Here is a 24,600-nt window from a genome sequence, read left to right on the forward strand (position 1 = left end):
TCCACTGAATCCTCTAGCTGCTCCCTAGATCATAGGTCAATCTGTCAACAATGGACTGAATTTACTCATAGAACCTGGGTTCAAATCCTGCCTCTCCCACTGATCATTTTGTGTAATCTAATAAAAATAACTTACCTTCTTTGTGCCTCAGTTTCCTAATCTAAAAAATAAGAAAGGTTGATTGAATAAGCTTTTTTTTAAAAAGCTCTAAAGTTCCTTCCAACTCTAAACTCTCATCCCAAGAGCACTGGGTTGGATTCAGAAGAAATGAGTTCATGTCTCAACTCTGCCACTCATTAACTGGGTAATCTTGGGCACATGTCAACATCTTTGAGCTTCAGTTTCCTCCTGTGTTGAATTCAGGGGGTAGATTAGGTGCTTTCTAGTTTCTTCCAGTTCTAAAACCTATGGTGCTATAGTGTTGAGTGCCAAATCAGCTGAGACTGAAATAAATGCTAGCTGATTGATTGCTTGATAAAAACCACAGGTTCAGCTCTTCTAGAATTCTAGGACTATGACATTCTAGGGCATAAATATCTTCATAGACCTACCTAGAAACTACAAGTAGAGCATGGGTGAATGCTTTGAGGAACTCAAAATATCCCCCCATTTGACTTACTCAAAGTATCTCCTCACTGACTAATTATTTTGATTCAGTTCCATTCATTTTACACTTAGTGTGGACTAATTGTGTTCATTCTGTACTTGATACTGATAGAAGGAAAGAGAGGAAAGAAAATAATGTTTTCTATAGTACAATCAATCTGTGTTACACAAGGTTTAGGTGAGACAAAGCTCTGCCTTCAAGAAGCAGAAAATCAAATAGGAACATGACCTGAATAGGGAGAATAACTACTAAATTCAAAAATAACTTCATCAGGGAGGTACTTAACAAATTATTATGTAAGATCAAAGAAAACTAACTATTATAGACTGAAAAATTAGGGAAGATTTCACGGATATTAAATTGGTCTTTAATGGATAGGTAGAAGCCCAATAGCTGCAAAGGGAAGTCTCAGGCTTAGAGAATGGTATGAGCAATGGCATAAGGGTTGGAAAGCAGAGAGTCTATTCAGGCTACCAGAGAATTGTCCAGTTTGGCTAAAGCTTAAGGAACAGGAAAAGGAATAAAATGAAGTAAGAAGCCTGGGAAAGTAGGGTGGTACCCATTTCACGGAGGGACTTGGAAACTAGAAAAAGGATGGTAAAGTTTACCAATCAGGAAATAGGAAACCACTAAAGATTTCTGAGCAGGATGTTGGTGATGATGATGATAATGATTGATGATGATGATCATGATGAAGCAAAGGCAGAACTCATTGGTCTTCATTTCACTTGGAAGTGTAGTGGTTTTCTTTCCTTTCCCTATCTTTTCATTTGGTGGTAGCAGGATGTATTCTATGCTTCCAAGTTGGACCAAGTCTTACCTGGGCAAACTGCCAAAGAAAAAGCACAAGGAGATATTGATGAATAATTTTTGGACAGGTTGCACTTGCATGGACAGAATCTCCTTTACAATTTTTCTCAAGCATTAGTCCTGAGGGCCCAGGGAACTGATGTGAACAAATACATCCGGAGTGAGAGTCATGAAAGTTGTTTTTTGTTTGTTTTTTCAGAGAGAAAGGCTGGTGTTACAAATATAAATGGCCTTGACAAATACATGCATGAAAACAAATTTAGGCACCTAAGCTATTCCAGCAGGAATGAAAGGGTTAGAAAAGAAAAAAATGGACTTTTCTACTTTCATGGTTCCATGTCTTTAATATATGTATTTCCTCTACTAACAGATTGCAAGTCATTTGCTCCTTCTCTTTTTATACAATTCTTGTCTATATCATTCCATAAATCTTCATCTGAAGACCTACCCAAAATAATGGAGATTTTCCTCTGGTTCTCTTAATTGTGAAGATAGAATGAGGAAAGTACTGGCCTTGGAGTCAAGAAGACCTGAATCCAAACTAGCTATGTGACTGACCCTCAATGAGTCACTTACCTTTTTTATTACCTTATTCTCCATGATACTTTCCGGCTCTAAATGGTGGCACAGTAGGGAAGCTCTGGCCATGGAAGAAGACCTGAGTTCAATTCCAACCTCAGATACTTATTAATTGTATGGCCCTGGGCAAGTTGCTCAACCTGACTACCTCAGTTTTCCCTGATGTAAAATTGGCATAATAATAACACCTACCTCCCAGGCTTGTTGTGAGACTCAAATGAGATAATATTTGCAAAGTACTTGGCATGGTACCTGGCACTTTGTAGGCACTTAATAAATGCTTATTCTCTTCCCTTCCTTCTACAATCTTTGTCTCTCATTTTCAGTACATAAATGGTCCACCTCCATTATATCTTTCCTTGATGGCATATGTTATGCTTCCTTTCTTGCAAAAATAATCATTGTTAATTTACCACAGTCTGATGACATTCACCCTTTATCTCTCCATTGCCTTCTGGGTCACTTGGAATTTTGATCATGGTAAGATCATGGTATGGTATGATTCTCATCCAAAGAACACGAGACATAATAGGGACTTTACTAATATTTATTGAAAAGAATTCTTTATACTCTATAGAATGCCTATGACAGGATTGGGTTACTCAGTAAATAGTTGTCAATTGATTGAATTGACCACTTCTAGTTTAGGAAATTGATTACAGCTACAGACATGCGAATCCAAGGCTTTGAACAGTTTGTCTGCCTATCTTCCAGAATGAGAGTGGAGAAGAGGAGAAATCTGGTAGATTTTATAAGATCAGATCAATCATCCAGGATGTTCATATATTGCTTCTCCCCTTGACCTCTAACCTTTCATCTCTGTCTAGTTGTATGGATCTTCAATAGATGGCAGTAGCCCATAAGATTATAGGATTAGGAGAAGCTATAAATGGAATAAGAAATTGCCTCTCACAAATACTGACTAGGTGACCCTGGGGAAGGCACTTAACTTCTCAGTGGCCAAATAACAAAGATCATGAGTTGCAGGGAAAGTGCCAACCAGTATTGATGAAGCTCAGTGGGAGCGTATACCAATGAAATTACAGGTTCAATTAAAAAAAAATCTATTGTAGGGTCATAGGATTTCAAGATAAGAAAGCTCTTAGAGACATCTAGAACAGAGCTTTCTTTCTTTTTACTTATTAAAACTTTTTTTTATTTTCAAAACATATGCATAAATAATTTTCAACATTCACTTTTGCAAAACCTCGTGTTCCAAATTTTTTCCCTCCCTTCCCTTCCCTCCTCCCCTAGATGGCAAGTAATCCAATATAGGTTAAACACGTGCAATTCTTCTATTTCCACAATTATCATGCTAGTGCTTTTATTTTCCAGAAGAGGAAATTGAGTCCCAGAATAAGTTCTGAAAGTCACACAAAGTAGTAAGTAGGGAAGATCCAGAATTCAAACTGAGATCTCTTTGCCCTATACTATACTACCCATTTTGTTGCACAGTTATAGATATATAGGTTTAGAGGGGAAGGAAATTTTGGAGGTCAATTAGACTTCTCCACCCCCTTTTGTAGATAAGCAGATAAGAGATTTTCCCAGTTTACCTAAAGATCACACAGATAGTCACTTGAATCCAGATCCTCTCACATGAAAGTCAGCAGATGTTCCCACTGGCTATATTTCTACTTTTTAATTGAAATATTCAGTGTGATTTAGAGAGAATATGAGGGAATTACTCACCCAGAGTCAGGGTTCAAACTCCTGTTTGCCCACTTTCCTCTTTCTTTTAGTCATAGTTAGATTGCTTCAGGCCCTGGGGCTAGTGAGCTGTCTAATTTTCATGCATTTTTGGAATGTGATGTGTGATGATTTCACAGTGGTTTTTTTTTTTTTAATTTCTCAGTTGTCAAGCCAGTGTTTTTTGCTACCTGTTTTAATGAGTTCAGTTGTAAACAGAAAAAATCCAGAAATTTAACTCTTTAAGGAACAGAGCTTTAATGATCAAATAATGGACTAAAACTGACAGGGAATTTTTTTAATTGTGGTAAATGAGGTGAGTGAGAGCATGAAGTAGTGGATTTAAGAGTCCTCCTTGAAAAATGAATTCCAGCCTATTTCTGCCATGTATTGGCTGTGTGATCCTGGACAGGTCACTTAACCTCAGAATCCTAATAGAAATTCCCTGGAAAAACTCTGGAGTGCAGCTTAACCAGATTATAATGTCATTTCATACTTAGTTTGTATTTGTTCCTGTCTTTAATGTTCTAGAATCTTTTAAAGCTTAACTCAGATATTCTGTCTTAAGGGAAGCCTTTGCTAAAGGAAGTTAATACTGTCTTTTCCCTTAAACTGTCTAGGACTTATTTGTTTTAGTATATTATATGCATGGGAGCTTCTTGAGGAAAGTTTTTTAAAACATTGTTTTTCTTCACATCCCCTAGTGTCCAAGATTAACCCTACCTCAGGTCCTCATCCCTTTGCCCATCTCACTCCAGATAATAGCAAAAGCTTCTTGGTGGGTCTGTTTACCATGTTTCTCTTCCCCACTCTGGTCCATGGCAAAATGATCTTCATAAAGTGAAACTGTAACCTTACTCAATGACTTCCAGTGGCTCCCTATTATCCCCAGAGTCAAATATTAAATCCTTTGTTTGACATTAGAGCCTTTTAAAAGCTCTCTCCTCTTCTTCAATCACACATTCTGTGATTCAGAAACAATGGCCTTCTTGCTGTTCCTGGAAGGAGACACTCAGTTCCAAGTATATTAGCTGCCTGGAATGCCCTCCCTCCCCACTTCTGGCTTCCTTCAAGTGCCAGCTAAAACCCCATCCTCTGAAAGAAGCCTGCCCTGAACCCTCTTAATTCTTTCACCTTCCCTCTATTGATTCTCCACCATTGATCTTTCTTTGTTTGCTTGTTTTCTCTCCCATTAAATTGTAAGCTCCTTGAGAACAGGGACTATCCTTTGCCTTTTTTGTATCTCCAAAGCTAAGCATAGTCCTGACACGTAGCAGGCACTATATATACAGATATACATATGCATATATATACATGCTTATTTGTATATATAGCGCCTGCTATTGTTGAGGTTAGGAAGGGGACCCCAAAAGTTTGGTACCTCGAGATATCTCAGAATTTGCAGGCTTGAACCCATTCCAAGTCAAGGAGCAAAGTTTTATTGTAATTGTAACGCCAATTGAAGTGGGCCGAGTTCCAGAAGAGACTAGCAAGGGATCCAGAGAAAGGAGATAGTTTTATAGGACAGAGTTGGATAAAAGCTTCATGTTTCTTATTTGCTAATGTTATGGCTTACAGATGGGTTTGAGGGGTGCTCTAGTCACTACTGTCTCAGGAACTTGTTTATCACTGACTAACAGATTATCTCTCTGACAGTCAGTAATGTTTGTAGGACTATCCCAAGACCAGAAGACTTGAGAATCATTGACAGACAGATTGTTAGAACAAGAGCACTCTCAGGTCAGGGGGCCTCAGGATCACTAATCTATCTTCCCTAAAATCTAAGGAAGAAATATGATTACATTCCTGGGCCAGAGGACTTTTACAATCATTGACAGATTTTTCTAACAAAAGTACTCCAAGGTCAGGGGATCTCTAAATCATCGCTGTCTCCCTTAGAAGTTATATTACATCACTATGTGTATACACACAGACACAGAGAAAGAGAGAGAGACAGAGAGAGAGACAGAGAGAGAGAGAGAGAGAGAGACAGAGAGACAGAGAGAGAGACAGAGAGACAGAGAGAGAGACAGAGAGAGACAGAGAGACAGACACAGAGAGAGAGAGACAGAGAGAGACAGAGAGAGAGAGAGAGACAGAGAGACAGAGAGAGAGACAGAGAGAGACAGAGAGACAGACACAGAGACAGAGAGACAGAGAGACAGAGAGAGAGACAGAGAGACAGAGACAGAGAGAGAGAGAGAGAGAGAGACAGAGACAGAGACAGAGACAGAGAGAGAGACAGAGAGAGAGAGAGAGAGAGAGAGAGAGAGAGAGAGAGAGAGAGAGAGACAGAGAGAGGCAGAGAGAGACAGAGAGAGAGAGAGAGAGAAGAGGAGAGAGGAGAGAGGAGAGAGGAGAGAGGAGAGAGGAGAAAGAGAGAGAGAGAGAGAGAGAGAGAGAGAGAGAGAGAGACAGAGAGAGACAGAGACAGAGACAGAGAGAGAGAGGGGGGGGGAAGGGAAGGAGAGAAAGAGAGAGGGAGGGAGGAGATATGATAGATGGTTGGTTACTGTCCATAGTTCTCAAAGAGGACAGAAATGACATCATTATGTTAGAGTCAAGTTACAGTGTGTCCTGCTGTGGCTGATCAGACCAATAGGAGCTCAGAATGCTCTGCCACAGGTCAGACACAAATAGTCCCTGTGAACATTTGAGGTAGCTTCTCTAATTCTGCACATCTCAAGTTTCTTCTGAGCTAATTCAATTCGGCTTTGCTCATAGAACACAGCACCTTCTCTGAGGAAGGCTTGCCATCCGTTTGCTGATTGTCCAGCTGATAGACTGTGGACAGAATAAGTACTTCTTGACAGTGTCCATGAGTTTAGTCCAGGTCCCGGTCCGACATCAGAACTGTATGAACGTGGTCGAGTGGGTCCAGTTCAATTCAATAAACATACATTGTCAACACCAAGAGAGGAAGGCCTGGTGTCAAGTGCTGGGAGGGCTCTGATGACAAAGAACCTGTTTTCTAGGAGCTTACAGGCAGGATGTTCTGTACAAGTACAGAAACGAAGTGGGGAAAATAAGGTGGGAGAAGACAAAGGACAGATCCAAAGTGCCCTAGGAAAATGTAGAGAGGGAGTCCGGGTCAGGAGTAGGATTTAAGCTCCTTGAGGGAGCATGTTCTTACCTTTCTTTGTGTTCCCACAGTACCTGGCTATACCAATCACCCAGCATAGGGCCTGCCTCCTAGGAAGGGCATCTTAAATGTTGACAGACTGACAGAAGGAAAAAGAGGAGGATTAGAGGACGCTCTGTGGAGGTTTCGAAGGAAAGAAAAGGATGTGAAAGATTGAGATGAGGGGGATATGACTTCCAGGGATGAGGGGAAAGTCATCCAGAATACAGGTCTTTACTAGGAAAAGGATCAGGAATCCGTTTGTAGGGGAAGAATGTGATGGGGGGTGTATGGCATAAGACCCCGTCCAAATGCAAATATTGCCAGCCGGCCTTCCAAAAATTACTGTGATCATCCCAATAAGCAGGCTGCAGAGCTTTGCATGTACCAGGTGCTCAATAAATGTTTGAAGTGAATTGAATAATGGAAATGAAAGTGATTTGGAAACTGCAAGTGCTCTCTAGTTTCTGCCCTGCCCCTTTATAAGGGTTTTTTGATAACCCAGTGGAAGCATTTGAGGGAGAGTGTGGTATAAGGGCCGTCCAAAAGCCAACCATCACCCGCCAGCCTTCCTGGGTTACCGGGGTCATCCGAATAAGCAAGTTGCAGAGCTTTGCATGTACCAGGTCCTTAATAAATGTTTGAAGTGAATTGGATAATGGAAATGAAAGTGATTTGAAAACCGCAGAGTTCTACAAGGTAAAGCCCGGTCACTGTTGCTGTAGGTAGGAAGCGTGTTGAGGGCCACGAGCAGCAGTCCCCAGAAAGGCTTCTCCTCATGGATTAGTGACCCCCGCGCTCCGGGCTCCATAATTCTCCCCGGTGGCAGGGGCCGGAACCAGAGCTAACGGCCGGACACACCGCTCGGAGGAGAGAGGAAGGAAGAGGGCTATTGTCTTCTTTCTCTGCGGTGGGGATTGGAGATCTTGGACCCTCGGCTGCGATTTTAAGCCAATGGATATGTAAATGAGTGACCTGCATCTTCGGCGCCGCTAATTTGTTCATTTTAATTTTTGCACCGTGGCCCTGCAACCGCAACCTCCCTCCGAGAAAGTGAGGGGGTGGGGGTGGGGGGAAGAATGGAAGAAGAGGGGAGGGGGAGAGGAAGAGCCACCTCAGAGAAATGCAGAAACAAGATCACATTGGAGCTTCTGCGATGGTGCCCACAAAATGCTTTGAGTTCTTCAGGGACAGGAACGGAGGCTGGGGGGAGGGGAGACTTTAGCAGGAAAGGAGACAGGACGAGAGGCTTTGGGGGAAAAGAGCAGAAGTAAGGTACTTGGGAGACTGGGGCAGTGGCTTTGGGGGATTTCTGAACATTAAATGAATAACATGCAAATGTATGCAAAGTAGTATGCAAATGAGAGAGGGCCGCAGGGCCATGCCGGGGAGAGAGGAATCCTGTATCCCCCCTCCCTTTTTTTTTTCTTTTTCACCATTAAAGCTCTGGACCTGAGACGCGACAGAGTATATTGTCTGACATCTGTTGTGGGGGAAGCAGCCCGCGGAGGCACCGCTGCTGCAGTGGGAGAGCGCCCTCTGCAGGCCGCGCTGCGCAGAGGCCGGGGGTGGCTGGGGAGGCTGCTGGGGACCTGGGAGCGGAGAGGTGGGAGCCGAGAGGGCGACACAGATAAACAGCGGAGGGAGCCAAGCTCCGGGGGGGGGGGGCGCAGAATAGGGGGTCCCGCCGCACCCCGGGGAAGGCTGACAGGAGGAGGAAGAGGAGGAGCAGCAGGAAGAGAATAAACAAGAAAAAGAAGAGGGGGAGAGGGGGAGGAGGGGCGCGCGCCCTCCCCTCTCCTCCCGGACCTCAGACATTACCGAGAAATAAATCCCGGGAAGTAGCCCCGCAAACTCCAGGAGAATTTGCGGATGGAGTGACGCGGCCGCGCGGAGCGGCCCCCCCCCTTCTGCCCCAGCTGACAAGCCCCCCATCCCCCCGGAAGGTGCACAGAGAGAAGCCCACGAGGCGAGCGCCGACCCCCCAGAGCCCCCCTTCCTCCCCTCCTCCTCCAGTCCTTTCGAAAGGGGCCGGGGGAGCCGCGCCGGGAGACGGGGGGCGAGCCCAGCCCGCGGGAGGCCGCCGGGGCTCGGGAGAGAGCGAAGGTGGGGAGGGCCGAGAGGACGGAGTGGTAGGAGGCTTCCCCGGGGCCAGCCGAGAGCCGGCGGCTTCAGGAAGCAGAGGAGCGCGAGCCCCCGCCAAAGTCCCCCTCCCGGAGAGCCCGAGGAGGGGCGGGGGAGGCTCCGAGCGCCCTCCCCCGCCGCGCACACACACTCACACTCACACACGCGCGCCCGCGCGCACGCACACACACACACTCACGGCAGTCTGTGCCGACTGCCAGCTGCGAGCTCTCCGCTCTCTCTCAGCCGCCGGACTCCCCGAGCCCCTGCGAACGCCGGGGCCGGCCGCGCACGCTTCTGCCGGGAGCCTGCGGGGAGGCCGCCGCGGGGCCGCGGGGCCGGCGGGAGTGCAGCGTTCGCGGGGCCGCGGCCGAGGTTCGAGGGAGCCTCCGCTGAGGGGCAGCGCGGGCGGCCCGGCAGCCGAGTCCCGGAGGGGGAGCCTGCGGCGGGCCCGACAGCGCCCGGGGCGCTCCGAAGTTGCGGGGACACGCACCAGATGGCCGTGGCAAGAGGAAGCGGAGGGGAGCGGTGGGGGCAGCAGCGGCGGCAGCAGCAGCAGAGGCGGCGCCGGCGGCAGCAGCCCTAGGAAGCTTCGGCTCCCGTGCGCCGAGCTGGGCACCGGCACACAGGCGCCAGCGGCGCGCACGGCCCGGGGCGGCTGAGCGGAGCGCTCCGAGCGCTCGGGACCCCCTCGCGCCCGATCCCGGCTCGGGACGGAAGCCGCAGGCCCCCTCCCCTCATCTTTCCAGAAGCCGAGTGGAACCTCTCCGCCGCCTGCCGGGGCTGGCTGCCTCCCCACCCCGCTTGCTGCCCACAGGACTGAGAGGGGGTTCCGGCGGGTCGGGGAGGGGACTCCCCTCTGTCCATGGCTTGACCCGGGGCGCCCAGCCGCCCGCAGCTAGGGGAGAGCCGGTGCGCCCCGGGGAGGAGCCCGAAGGCAGGAGACGGAAGGACCTAGATGGGTGAAGCGAGAGAGGCAGGTGGAGCAGCAACCTCGGCGCAGAGGGGAAGGCGGAGGCAGAGAGCGCGGGGCGGGCGCCGCAAGTTCCCGTGAGAGGCAGAGCCACAGACAGACAAACCCCCGCCCCGACCCAGAGACACCAGATACCAAAGAGCCGGGAAGCCCGAGCGGCCGGAGCGGCCAAGCGCGCCCGCCACAGCTCCGCCGCCCGCCCAGCCCGGCTGCCGCCAACGATCGGTTTATTTTCAAGTCTTTTGTATACACTTTTCCCCCTCGGAAAGGGGAAGGGCGCGCATTTATTGGAGGACCCAGGACGGGGCTGGCCGGAGCGGGAGGGGATCCTGCACGAAGGCACCCGTCTGCCCACCCGAGCCCTTCGCTCCGGGAGCTGGACAGAGCGAGCTGGGCCGGACCGAGAGGAGCGCGAAGGGGCCGGGCCACCGGAGCATGGGACGGGCAGCGGCGTCTGCCCTCCGCACCTCGGACCTGAGGTTTTCCAGAACCTGAAGCTTCCTAGGTGGCGAGGGGAAAAGACTGGAGATTTCAGCGCTCCCCCCACCTCCACCCGCTCCCGCCCCCCGAAGATTAAGCTCCCCTCCTTTTTTTGTTGTTCAAGACAATTGCAAATAAGTTAAGGAAAAAAAGAAAAGCCACTTCTGGATTCCTGGTTGTGATTGTGAAGTTACCTCGCATCTCCGCCCGACCTCAGGACAGTAAGTCATCTCCCCCACCCCCATCTCCGGGCGCTGCCTTCCCGCATCCCTTACCCCGCCGGGAATGCGGGGACCGTCCTGCCCTCCGGCCATATTGCCCCCCCCCACTTCAGATGCCATTGCTGGGGATGAGGGCAGGTTGGCAGCCTCATCCATCAGCTCTCCTCCTCCACCTCCCCTGCCTGAGTTTGTAAACTTTTTGTTTTCCTGGCTGTGTGTGAGGAAATCTGTGGTGGCCCCCTCTCCTCGCAGAGGTGTGGGGCGGCCTGACCGAGCTGGGGGCTGCCCACTGCCCAGACGGTTCCACCAGAGGATTGCGGGTCTCCAAACTTCAGCGGCAGCAACCTTTGGGGAAGGGGACTCTGGGAGAGCAAGAGCTGAGAAGGGAGCTTTAGTCTTGGCTACTTGTGCTGCCTAACAAAGATGCTCCCTTCCCATGGCCCTACATGCGGGAGACCAGGGCCAGGCCGAGGAGCTTGTTGGGTAAAGGAGTCGGCACATCTTAGCCCTGGCCCTTCTCTGATTTTAGGCCTTGGGGCCACTGACACTGGGAGCTGCCTCCCGGGCCAGTCCTTCCCATGCCACTTCCCCTGAGGCAAGCCGAGGACATAATTCCCATTGGCTGCAGAAGTGGGGGCCCGGGCCTGGCCTGTCCCTACATCATTTGAAGGGTACTGGACTGTGGGCAATTTTAAGGGAGCCCTTGAAAGGCTCCTGCCAGTCACAGGTGGGTGGATTGGTACTTCATTTAGAGACTGCTTCGGGTGTTGGGGGAGCATCCCCAAGCATCATTGGGCTGATGATTGTACTTTAGTAAACCTCTATTTGTGGAGGGCTCAGGCTCAGGATTGGGGGTTGTGGGAGCCATGTTGAGGGAAGTCTGAGCAGACTCGGGACAGATGGTTGGGAATCCAGCCCCAGACAGCCCTTCACAGAGCAGAAGGTACAGGGAAGGCTGATGGCTGGTTGGGCTCTGAGCACACAGAGGCTTAAATGTAGTACAGGCTTTCTTAAATAGAGGTGACACCCCCAAACTGAAGCCTCCTCCTGTCAGCCTGGGAGGAAGGCACAGTTGGAAAAAGGGGACTTTTGATGTCAGATTGTCAGGGTTCAGCCAAGCACAAGACATTGTTTTTTAAATAGAGGTTTTCTTTGGAAATTATTTGTTTTGAGGAAGAGCAGCAGAGAGAAGGCCATCCAGTCTGAATAACTGACCTAAGGCCAGGCCCTACCACCCCATCCAATAGTCTTCCTGGGGTTAATTCAGGGGTGTGTTCCCTCTCCTGGGCATAGAAAGGGGAGTCTTCAGATATGGCCAAGTCTCCTCAAGAACAGAGGCAAATGAAATCGGTCAGTCCCCAGGTATATAATTGGCACAGAGTTTAAATAGCTTATCCTAATCTTGGCTACCTGACCACAAGAGAGGTAGTTTAGTCTTGATTTTAAGACATTTGAGTCCCCTAACTGCTTCAGATTGCAGACAGCCTGTGGCATCCTTTTCAAGATGAGAAAAAGACCAGGAAGTGCCTGTCAACAGTTATCGGGCAACTTTTTGGAAAGATGACGCAGTGAAAGGCCACAAGAGGATGTAAAAGCTTTGGATCCACTCCATGATGTGTCATTTACCACTCCCCACCCCCTTCCTCCAGCCCTTCCTTCCCCTTCCATGGTGGAGACGGGAATAACTCTGTTTGGTCCAATAAAATATCAAAGCTGGCTGCCTAAGAAAAGCTATTTGCAGCAAGAGTTTTGTTCTGGGCCGTCGCTGAAACCATGTCTAAACTACATTATTTTGAGCAGGAAGGCTGAAAAGTTGCCACTCCGTTACACCCAATACATTTAAAATGAAGGGAAAAATAAATTCTTAGAGTGATACCTAGGTTAGTAACAGATGTGCAAATTCTGAACAGACAGAAAAAGAGATGGTGACAGACTGGGAGAGAGGGAAAGAGAGAGACAGACAGACACATGGGGGGCGGAGGAACTGGAAGGATATTAACCAATTTACTGGAGAAATCAATCTTTCATGGGATGATTCTTCATCTATTATGTGATTTATAAAAAGAAGAAAGGAAGAAAGATTATGTGAGTTACTTAGATCTTTAGAGCATGGTCTTATTGCAAGAAAAAGCCAGCCATGTTAGGCAGCAAGGGCAACCCAAGAAGGCGACCAGTTAGATTCTTGTAGATGGTGGGAGAATGAGGCAGGCAGGTGGGACTGAGGAACACAGCCTAGGGCTGCCTCCCTGGAGCTCAGCCCCCTCCAACATCTTACTCAGCTCCCGAGTTATTTGCATAATTGGGTTACCACCTCCAGGAAATATCTTTCATTTGGCTTCACATATTTTCATTTCTGCATGACTGGAAGAAATTCATTTTCCTTCCTACGCGACGATCTGGAGCTATGCTGCCAGCTTTGGTCACCTAACCTCTCTCTCCCTTCCTTTGGCCCGTCTTTTGGAGAGAGAAAACCAAAGCTGGGCAGCCAACCTTCCAGGGCTGATGTTTCTCTCTTGTCAAGAGGGTGTGTGTCTCAGGAGGGTGTCAGGAGGGGTGTGGATCGGCTCCCCTTAGGAAGAAGACAAGGAGAAAACTCTTTGTTTTCAACTATAGAATTGCCTATCTCTTGCCTGATACATAGTAACCATCTAATAAATGCTTGACTATCCCCTCTCCCCTAGTTTAATACTTTGCCCTTACCTTCATATAAAGAGGCAGCATGGTGTAATTTTGATTTCAAATTCTGGCGCCGGTTCTCACTAGCTTTAAGACTGTCCATAAAGCATTTCATCCAAGCCTCGTTTATGGTCTGTAAAATGGGAAGAATGATATTCTCAACATGAATTCCCAAGCTGACTCTGAAGGAGGTGCTTTGGAAACCCCAAAGTATAATGGATTCTCCTTCATTACAGTTCTTCCAGCCAAAGGCTTGAGGATAATCTGCTTGGGGATGGTATTGAGCGGATTCTTGGTCATATGTATCATAATTGAGAACTCTGGGGGTCCTTCCCAATTCTGTGGGTCTGTGATACAGATTAGAGTTGTTACCATTCTATTTAGCAGAATTATAGACTAGTTGGAGCTAGAAGACATCTTGGAGCTGATCTAACCCAAATCTTACTTTACAAAGAAGGAAACTGAAGCTTTAGAAGATGGACTGAGTGAGTGAATCTTTTTAAAAGCATTTTAAAAGTACTTAATGCTTATTAGTATGTGCTATGCACTAAGGATTCAAATAGAAGAGCTAGGCAGTCCCTATTCCCTAGGGGCCCACGTCCACATAGAGGGAAATAACACATCTAGGAGTTTGCAACAGCAGGGCAAATGGCAAGGCCTTGTGGTCCTTATGCAAAACAGATGGGAAAGCATCTTTTTCGATGTCATTTCTTTTGATAAATATTCTCTCCGACATCGAGGATGAGCCATTTGACAAAGCAAGGGCTTTGAGAGTGGGAACTTTTTTTCCCAGGTCTTCAGTAGTTATGACTCCTGGGGATGCCAGGGCTGCAGCTCGTGGCTTATTCTGTCTCACAAATCTTTCTCAGGATGCTTTGCTCTTGCTTTTGCTTCTCTGTTCCATCAATACACAGAATGTTGACCCTCATTAGACCCTCCTTCTAATCCTGGGATCACTATTGATTATAATTGATTATAATTTGTTAAGCAAACAGTGAACCAAGTATGTCTTATGTACTTTCTAATACACATATATACAGACATGCAAAAAAAAGACATACACACACACACACACACACACACACACACACACACACACAACCCATAAAGACAAAAGATCCTCAAAAGACTTAGGTTCTATTGACATATAAAGAAAAAAAAAAGAGACAACTTGGATGATGAAGACTCTTGAGTCATATGAGAATCAGGTGAAAGACCTAGGGATTTTTAGTCTCAAAAAGAGAAATTCCAACAAGATGGGCCAGGAAATAGAATGTTGGATCTACAATAAGACTGACATGGTTCAAATCAGGCCTCGGACAACTTAGTAGCTGTATGATCCTAAATAAGTCATTTACCTTTTAGCTGTCTTAGCTTCCTCATCTATAAAATAAAAATAATAGCCCCCTCTCTCATAGGGTTGTTATGAGGATAATATTTGAGAGGATGAAAGGAGATAATGTATGGAAAAACATTTAGCATGGTACCTAACACATAATAGACACTATAGAAATACTTGTTCCTCTTCCTCCTTCCATTATGGGGAATGTTATAACTATTTTTGAGTATTTGAGTGGTGGTTATACACAAGGGAAAGATGAATTGTTCTGGGAGTCTCAAAGGCAGAACACCAAGAACAATGAGTGGGAGTTACAGATATTTAAGTCAAGCTTTGAAGTCCGGAAGAACTTCCTAATAGAGCTGTTCCACAATAGAATGAACTGCCTCAGGAAGTAGTGGATTCTTCCACTTTGGAGATTTTCAGCCAGAGGTTGCATGACCTACTTTCATGTACTAGATAATGTAAGTAGGGTTCTTGATCATTGTGTCAGTTGAATTAAACTCCTTTCATCCTCCTCACCTCCAGTGTATTGCAAGAATGCATGAGATTATATCAAGAAAAACTCTTTGTACTGTTTGAAAAATGACTCCCACCATTTTGAGGGAGTTGATATTAGCATGTCACAGAGTAAAATGTTATGATTGCTTAGTGCTATTGACTGGTTAATATTTTGAGTTTCAGAAAGAAAAAGTTGGATATATCTTTCATTTATGTTAGATGATATTGTTGGCCCAACCTCTAATTCTCATTGTTGCCCCCAAAACTCAAAGGTGAGAGCATTGGGTGAGTGATTTCATTTCCTCCCTGATAACCCCTCCAAAGTCCACTTCACTTCTAAGTGTGAAGACAACAAGACCATCCTATAATATTTCTCCATAGACTTAGAACCCAACTTCAATATTGGTCATGTAACTGAAAGTGGGGATTGCAAAATAATGATTTATTATCAGTAAAGTGTTTGGTTTGTATGTCTGTTTTATATACCTATTTACCTGGGGTCACATAACAATTTCTTGGATGAAAAAGGGTCATGAGTAGGAAAAGTTTTAGAAGCCCTGGATTAGACATGAAAAACTAGGGTTAGAAGGGACTTTCCAAATTCTCTGTTGAAAGAATGATGGATGTGAGCTTGGGTTCAAATCCTAACTGATATCTATGAACTGTTAAAAAAAAAAAAAAGGATAAGTCACTCAAGTTCAGAATGAGTCTCAGTTTCCTTATTTACAAAAGAGAAAATTAAAAATTCCTTCCCTACCCCAGAGTTTCTATGAGAAAAGTATCTTGTAAGCCTTAAAACCCAACCTCAGTCATTATTCCAGCCCTACATTTTGTAGATGTGGAAACTCAGACTGGAGAGAGGATGTAACTTGGCCAAGGTGACACAGAGTCATCTGCAGACCTGAACCAGAGAACCTAGGTGTCCTGATTTCTAGTTCAGTGTTCTCTCTCCTACCTCAAGCAAGAGGATATGTTGCCAAACCGCTAATCAATTCAATCTATATATCTCTGCTATTTTATCACTGGAAGAGTGAAGGAAAGGAAATCGAACTGACTATATTTTATTTGACATTTATTAAGCACCTATTGTGTAGAAAAAGCTGTGCTAAGTTCTGGGGAGAAACAAAAATAAACAAAATATGGTTTCTGCCCTCAAGTTTATAATCTGTTCATGACTGAAGAAGAAATGGGAAACTTGGATCTTTGTAATGGAGAATTCTGTTACAGCATAATTTGTAATGCAATATCCAAATACTTATTTTAGAATCAGATAAACAATCAGATAAAATCATAGGCACTCCCTAACAGAATAAAATAATAATGATGATGATAACTGGTACTTCTATAATACCTTAAGGAAGCCTTTCAATGTGCCTCAAGTAGTCAGCCCTTTCCCCATCCCCATTTCAGGGTTACCAAGCAGTTCCATTTTACTAAGGTTGTGAAAACATTTCTTATGGACATTTATATAAGACAGTCTTATTTTTCAAGTATTGAGAATATTGGAAATCATTGGGGAAAAAATCAAGCTTTCTTTATAGAACTTATTTGTGTTCTCAAACCTGCCCTAATTCAATGTTATGCTGATGGAATGGTAGGAGATAGACCTGAAAGAGACGTTGATGTTGAGTCATATCCAACTTTCCATGATTCCATTTGGGGTTTTCTTGACAAAGATTCTAAGTAGTTTGCCATTTTCTTCTCCAGCTCATTTTACAGATGAGGAAACTGAGGCAAGCAGGGTCTTGCCCAGAGTGACACAGATTTCTCAGGGTCACACAACTAGTCTGAAAGCTGATTTGAACTTGGGGAAGATGAGTCTTCTTGATGTACTTTGTATGTACTGCTTTTTGCTATTTGCACACTGCAGTGCCATCTAGCTGGGAGGTACTAATAAGGCAGAGACCAGGAAAGGTCTCCTGCAGCAGGTGGGATTTGAATTGAGTCTTGAAAAAAACTGATACTGCTGGATCTGAGAATGGATAGAGGGGAGTAAAGGGTTAAAAAGACTCAGAAAATTAAGACTGGACCATGTTGTTTAAGAGTCTTTGTTCTAGCCCTACCTTCTGGAGGAATGGATAAGAATACACTTTCCCTCCCATTCTTTTCTTGGCTAGAAACTCCCAGGGAAATGATGCTGCTTGTCTTCTAGGATGTAAAAGGGAACTTAGAGAATACACCCTTCAGTCAAGTTCAGCATGTCTGAATCTGATTTCTAAGTAGATTGACCATGTGGTATCAGTCTTCCAGAGAACTGTCTTGTGCTTCCACAGCACTCCTCACCCAGTGCCTGAGTTAAGGGAGGTCAAGGTAGTGATAGGACACCTTCTCTACAGTAGGCCACACAACTGGGTAACCCCTGAACCTCCATCTAACACTTAACAGTAAGAACTTATTTTAATTCTAAAGGTGACTTAATTCTAAATGTGTCAACGAATAGCTGCTCAGAGAGGGTTGTTCATTAAGTGCTGGTCCAGGTTCAGAACAGACTTAGCTCCACTTTTATTTTTTTTCTAGTTCAATAATCCTTTTTAATCAGTCAACAAAAATTTACATTGTGTGGCTAGCACTGTGCTAGGTGCTAGGGGGATAAAAATTGAGATAAATCACAACCTCTGTCTTCATGGAGTTTTGAGTAATAGAGCAAGACAAATTGGAGATTAATTTTTTCTATTTATATATATATATATACATATATATACACATACACACACACACACACACACACACACATATATATATATATATAAAACACATAAATTTAGTTTCTCTCCTTTTCCTCGTAGGTGGTAGTATCGAAACCTTTGTAACAAACACATATAATCAAGCAAAACAAACTCCCGCCTTGATCATGTCCCAAAAAAATCTATTCTTCCATCTGGGTCTTTCACCTCTGTCAGGAAGTATCCTGCTTGTTTCATCATTGGTCCTCTGGAATCATGTTTGGTTATTATGATCAATGGAGTTTCTACAATAAGTCCTTGAGAGAAATCCTTCATCAGTCCTCAATGGAACCATATCAATACACAATCACGCTTAGGAGGTGCAAACTACAGTGCTACGTGAGGTCAGAGGAGGACAGCTGTCACCCTGGGAGAGATTACTGGGACAGCCTTGGGGAGGGGCTGGAAAGGGTAGGTAGAATTTCAGCTAGGAAAGAGTAGAGGGACAACGTATCATTTACATTGCCAAGCTGTCCAGTCAGTCAACTGGTATCAACTAACATTGATAGCTGTTACCATGTGCAAAGCCCAGGCCAGTGAGATTGGGGAGGTGGGGGAGAAAATAGAACTGGGCCCTCAGGAGTCAGGAAGAGACAAGTTCAAGTCCAGCCTCAGATACTTACTGGCTATGTGACCCCCAGGCAAGCTATTTACTCCTAGTTGTCTCAGTTTCCTCATCTATAAAATGGAATAATAAGCACCTGCCTCATATGATTGTTCTGAGGATCAAATGACATCATAATTGTTAAGCAAGTGCCTGGCAACATAGTAGGTGTTATATAAGCAATAGCTATCAGCATCATTATAACAAAGTACTTTATAGATGCTTACAAAAAACCCTGTCTCCCCCATGAGACAAATGAACACAGTGCAAAGAGTAAACAGAGGGGAATTAGAAGAGCAGAGATCTGCTTCTGCTTCTACCCTCGGCATTGAGGGTCTCATTTCACCTGGAGGACCCTTCATTTCTCTTCCATAAAAGGTAAATAATAACACTTGTCCTGCCAAAGAGCACTGGCTGTGAAGTTAGGAGGAGAACCTGAGTTCAAATCCCATCCCTGACCTCAACTACTTTATGACCCTGGGCAAGATAGTTCGCCTCCTGAGCCTCAGTTTCCTGATCTGTAAAATGAGGGAAGGGAGTGTCTGAGGTCCCTTCCAGCGCTGGCTAGAACTCTGATTTTTATGTAAGCTTTAAAACTTGATTAGGAAGAGAAGGGACTTTTTACCTCCAGTGGAAAGGTAAAGTATAAAACCTCACTCTCCCCCTTCCGAAAGCCTTATCCCTCATATGAACTCTAAAGTTTGGGGAGGAAGAGTCTTCCTTAACCAACAGGACAAAGCCATAGATTTGTGTATCTTTAGCTAGAAACTGAGAATTGTAATCCTGGGAAGCCTCTGTTCCCACAGCCCCGCCATTTGAAATGGAAACTTATTTTGCTTAAAATAATAAATAATTTGTTCATGGCTTCCACTTCTGAATTTGCTGCTCTGGGAATGATTTGTCCCAAAGGAGGGGGCTGACCGAACCTTGGCCCCTGGACACACCAGCCTGACTTGTAGAGAAATGCGTTGGGAACTCTCCCTGTGTTTCCTGTAACATTAACACAGAAGTAAAGACTTCTGCTTTTTAGAATTTGTGGGATTTCACGATGAGCCAGATGTCACTGAGAAGGAAAATAAAAATGACATTTCTACCAAAAGAAGGAAAATGATGCTTTATCCCTGCCCCCAGTCTGACAGCCTGGGCTCAGGAGGTTTTGACTAGTTCCCCATTATACTTTAAGCATGACTCTCAGACCCCAGCAGGCTAGTTCAGATGGTTCTGCCCAGTCCACAAGATCCCGGAGAGGGACGGTTCAGAAGGTGGGCATTGGGGCAGCGGAGAAGAGAGCCTCCATCTGGGAGGCCTTCCCAGGCCCTGTTAACAGTGAGTTCTGTGTCTTGGGCCAGATTAAGGCGGGGCAAAAGTAGCTTCTCTTTGACATGACTGGAAGAAGGATGGAAAGGTAAACGTTTCCAGATGCTGCCTAACTGGGGGTGAGAGCAATCAGAAGTCACCCTCAGGGCAAATCCCAAACCCCCCAGCAATGAATGAGGGCCACATGACTCATTTAAAAATCCCTCTTGTCAGATGCACACAGTCCCTGGCTTTGGAGAACTCAAAGTTAATTGATCACACATTTTTCTTTTCTTTTGTTCTGACCATATACCAGGATATTCCCATTTCACAGATGGAGAACCTGAAGCACCAGGGTGGCAAATGATCCGCCTGTAGAACCTGGGGGGCCCCAAGTCACAATTTTTGTGTGTATTAGAAAGTTCATTGTTGTCAGTGACTCTTTATGATTTCATAATCATAATTTGATTTTGATGACTCTTATAATCCCATTTGGGGTTTTCTTGGCAAAGATACTAGAGCTGTTGGCTGTTTCCTTCTACTTTAGCTCAGTCTACCCTTTAGAAGTCACATACACTGATTTCAGTGTCCCTCTCTTAGCTCCCATTTCCATAATGTGGTAAGACTCACAAAGTATTTTCCTCAAAGTAACCAGATAGACAGTATAGTATTTCCATTTTACAGATAGGAACCAAGGGTCACTGAGGTGCTTATCCAAGGTTGTGTGTCTAGTAAGTATAGAAATGGGAACTCAACCCTAGACCTTCTGTTTCTAACATTTGAAGTCAGAAATCTCAGGTTCTGGTCAATTGGCTAGTCAGTCAACAAACATTAGGTGCCATAGCTAGGTAGTGGAATAGGTAGAGCAACCAGATCCAGGAAGTCTTGAATTTAAATCCTTCCCCGGATACCTATTAGCTGTGTGATTCTGGGCAAGTCATTTTATCTCCGTCTGCCTCAGTTTCATCATCTATAAAGTGGGGATAATAAAACATCCCTTCAGAGCTGTCATGGGGATAGATTTATGAGATAGATTTATAAAGCATTTTGTCAACTTTAAGCTATAGAAATGCTAAAGTTATCATTAGCTTTTATTAAAAGCTAACTGTGTTGTCAAGGCACTGTGGGAAAGACTGAGGATATCATTAAAGGAGAAAAAATGCTCTTTCCCTTCGAGGAGCCCACACTCTCTGAGTAAGTGTGTATGTACAGAATCTATACAGAGCAGATGGAAAGTAGCATGAGAGGGAAGGGGATAGGGCATGGGATGAATCAGGAAAAGCCTCCTGCAGAAGGTGGGCTTGGACTCATAACTGAAGAATGCCAGGGAAACTCGGAGGCAGAAGTGGGAGGGGGCAGAATATTCCCATCACAAGGGACAGTCAGCGCCAGGGCAGGTGCAAATGGGGCGCTGAGTGTGAGGAAGCTGGAGGCCAGGGGAGCTGAATCATGGAGTTCGTAGCAGGGAATAAAGTGTCAGAAGACGAGAAAGATAGGATGGGGCCAGGTTGTGAGTGTGAAATGCCAAACGGAGGACTTTAATTTGATGCTGCTGGATATCCGTGGTCCAGCATGTGCTGTAGAAAAATCACTTTGTCAGCTGAGGAAAGGCTGTGTTGGATTGAGGAAAAATAGGAACTCTACTGCTGATGTAGAGTGGATGCCTGAATAAATCGCTTCTCTCTGTGGCTCATCTGTTCCTTCATCTGTTAAAGAAGTTGGAGTAGATAGCCCAGTTCTAACATTCTGTAGTCTTTGTTTTAATGGATCAAAGGACTTAGGGATGTGGGAGTTATAGATTACCCAAAACCAACCTCCTTTAATTTTATAGATTAAGAAACTGAGATCCAATTTATTTTTATCCTGTATATATCTTGTATGTGATTTTTTTTTGTATTTTGTCTTTCCCTTTTTGAGATCAGGGACTGTCTTTTGCCTTTCTTTGTATCATCAGCACTTAGCACAGTGCCTGTCATTACACTTAATCAATGCTTGTCGGCTGATTGGTCCCCAAAGGTGAACCATCTAATTCGAAGTCATACACTGGAATATAATTCAAATGTTGGATGGCTCCCTTTCATTAGATATTGGTCTAGTTAATATTCTTGGATGAATCTCTGCCCAATTGAGAATCCCTTGCTTCTAAATGTGCAATTGTCAAAAGTTATAATTTGTGAGGCAGTGCTTCGGACAGTTACAATAGTCCTACAAAAGGCATTATCTTTTCAATGAGACATCAAGCTTTGATTCTGAGCATTTACAAGTTTTAGAAATCCTATGATACTTTTTTTGAAGGTACACTTATTTACCTGGTCCTTGTGGGCCATTGGGATTCTTCTTTATTCTAGTCTACACTGGACATGTTGGCTGTCCAGTAGCGTTAGTGTAGGCTTTGCACTTTCTACTGCATTTGGTGAACTTTCCAATAGATGAAGTTTGAGAGCCTTGATTCAAGTCAATTAAACAAATGTCTATGAAGTACCTATCATGCCCTAGATGCTACGATTACAAAGACAAAACAAAACAAAACAAAACAAAAAAACAAACAGTTCTTGCCTTTGTGGGGCTTACTTCTGAGTGAGTGGAGAGGGTAAATAAATAATACAAAGTAATAAGAGAGACAGAGACACAAAGGGAGAGAGACAAAGAGACAGATGCACAGAGAAAGAGTCAGAGAACTAAGAACTACTAATAGTCAGGAGAGATCAAGATAAACTTCACCTGAGCTGTTCTTTGAAGGAAATGTGTTATTCTCTAAGGCAGAACTACAGAGGGAAAGCAATCCAGATATGGGGACACACAGTGCAAAGGCCCTAAGATCAGAGGTGGAATGTTATGGACAAGGAATAGCTAAACGGTCCAGTTTGCCTTGAATGGAAGGAGCATGAAAAAGAATAATATGGAGCCAGACCTTCGAAGGACGTAATTGCCAAGCTGATGAGTGTATATCTTTTTTTAAATATCAGAAGCAATAAGGTGTCATTGACATTTTTGAGTTATTATAATTGATAAACCAATATACATAATGTATAGAACTGACAATATCACCTACCCCTACAGCTCATCGGCTGTGTGGAGGATGAGTTGGAGAAGGGAAATATGGGAGATCAATTAGGAGGCTAATACAATAATCCAGGTGAGGGGTAATGAAGGCACAAAGTAGGATGGAGGCTGTGTAAATGGAAAAAAGAGAGGCAGATGCAACCGATATCATGGAAGTAGGCTAAATATGACTTGGCAGCTGATGGGAATTGAGGGAATGAGAAGCTGCAGAGATGACTCTGAGGTTGAACAGGTGGCGGTGCCGTCAACAGAAATGGGGAACTGGAAGAAGGAGAGATTTGGGGGAAATAGAAGTTCCATGTTGGACATGTTGAGTTTGAGTCATCCAGCAGGCAGGCAATTGGCAAGTCAGGCAATTGGAGCTCAGGAGAGTGATTAGGACTACACATAGAGATTTGGGAATCCTCTTCATAAGAAGTTAAAGTCAATGGAAACAATGACTGCAGTTTAATTGGAGCTGATGGGTTGGTTGGTAATTATGCAGCCAGGAGACAGCTGGAGAATATAGTAAGAAAAGCACTGCCTTTGGAATCAGGAGACCTGGGTTTGAGTCAAGTCAGATAGTATTTGTTAAACACCTACTATGTGCTAGGCAAGTCCTGACAACTTGTAATCCTGAGCTCAGGGTGCCTCCATGCCTCAGTTTCCTCATCTGTAAAATGAGGATGATGAGGATGATGTTTATACTATTTTCATCATAAGAGTTATTTTGAAGTAGGGTACTAGATAAATGAGTCATTCTTAGCAAGGCCCAAAGCACTGGATTTGGAATCAAAGAATGAGGCTTTGGAACCCAATTCAGCTCATTGCCTCTTCCCACGGGCTTGGGCAAATCTCTCCACCGCTCAGGGTATTCGTTCTCTCTTCCGTTAAATGAAGAATTTGGCCGAGGTGAGCTCTGAGGTCCCTTCCAGCTCAGTGGAGAAGCTAAATGGGGAAGATTTAGAAAGTGCCACCACCCCATTCTTCTACATCTGTGTCTCCATAAACCAGTCCTGATCCCCTGCCAAAAAGTTAAGGGGGAACATATGTTGAGCGCAAACTCCCGCTCTGCTTCCCTGCCTGAGCCCTCTTCCTCTCCAACTGTAGTGTTGAAGGAGCAAAAATCTAGATGTGTGTTTGGTCAAGACCCATGGGCAGGCAGGATGATTTCCACAAAATGTTAGAGAGTGAGGGATATCCATGGAAAAGCAGATCAAGCACTTGAGAAACTCTGACCTGTAGAGTCCTTCCTTAGGATCAGACAACCCTGTCTGGAAACCAGTAACAACAAATAATTGCTTCATTGTTATTGTTATACAATCGTGGGTGACACTGTGACCTCATTTGGGATTTTCTTTGCAAAGATACTGGACTTGTTTGTCATTTCCTTCTCTAGGTCATTTTACAGATGAGGAAACTGAGGCAGACAGGATTAAGTGACTTGCCGAGTGTTACACAGGTAGTAAGTGTCCAAGGCAGGAAGATGAGTCTTCCTGGCTCCAGGTCTAGCACTGTGGTACCACCTAGCTGCCCACAAATAATCACTAGCCTTTATACAATTTAGCATCCCTTGAAAAATGGCCATGTGAAACCTCTTCATTTGGGAAGAACCAAAGAGGTCTGCTCTATTTGGGGGTGACTTTTACTATTAAAAATTTAGATTTGTCCCTCTAGCAACTTTTACTTACAGTCCCTAGTTCTTCCCTTTGGGACCAGGCCAACAAGTTTATTCTATCATTGATTGTTAAAGAACTAACTTTTCCATGTTAAAAAAAAAAAAGTATCAATACTCTTTCCAATTACTCTTAATTA

At 44.8% G+C, this 24,600-nt stretch overlaps 1 protein-coding gene and 1 long non-coding RNA gene across 10 annotated transcripts in view; one reads left to right on the forward strand and one right to left on the reverse strand.

The window, feature by feature from the left end:
- CBFA2T3 (CBFA2/RUNX1 partner transcriptional co-repressor 3) overlaps positions 1-24,600 on the forward strand; it is a 192,039-nt gene that overhangs the window by 68,855 nt on the left and 98,584 nt on the right. For 3 of the 9 annotated variants that reach the window (XM_074286188.1, XM_074286186.1, XM_074286189.1), the window contains exon 1: positions 10,611-18,825. The exons of 4 other annotated variants lie outside the window; for them this stretch is intronic. The gene's annotated coding sequence lies outside the window, so the exon portion shown is untranslated. 2 more of the 9 variants (XM_074286187.1, XM_074286190.1) reach the window with 1 other exon arrangement.
- LOC141554376 (uncharacterized) lies at positions 743-18,517 on the reverse strand. Its single transcript, XR_012485856.1, has 3 exons — positions 18,467-18,517; positions 13,305-13,413; positions 743-1,436 (listed from the first exon to the last, which is right to left on the reverse strand). It is a non-coding gene; the product is annotated as an uncharacterized LOC141554376 (long non-coding RNA).

The sequence above is a fragment of the Sminthopsis crassicaudata genome, chromosome 2, assembly GCF_048593235.1.
Source record: "Sminthopsis crassicaudata isolate SCR6 chromosome 2, ASM4859323v1, whole genome shotgun sequence".
Taxonomy (NCBI): domain Eukaryota; kingdom Metazoa; phylum Chordata; class Mammalia; order Dasyuromorphia; family Dasyuridae; genus Sminthopsis; species Sminthopsis crassicaudata.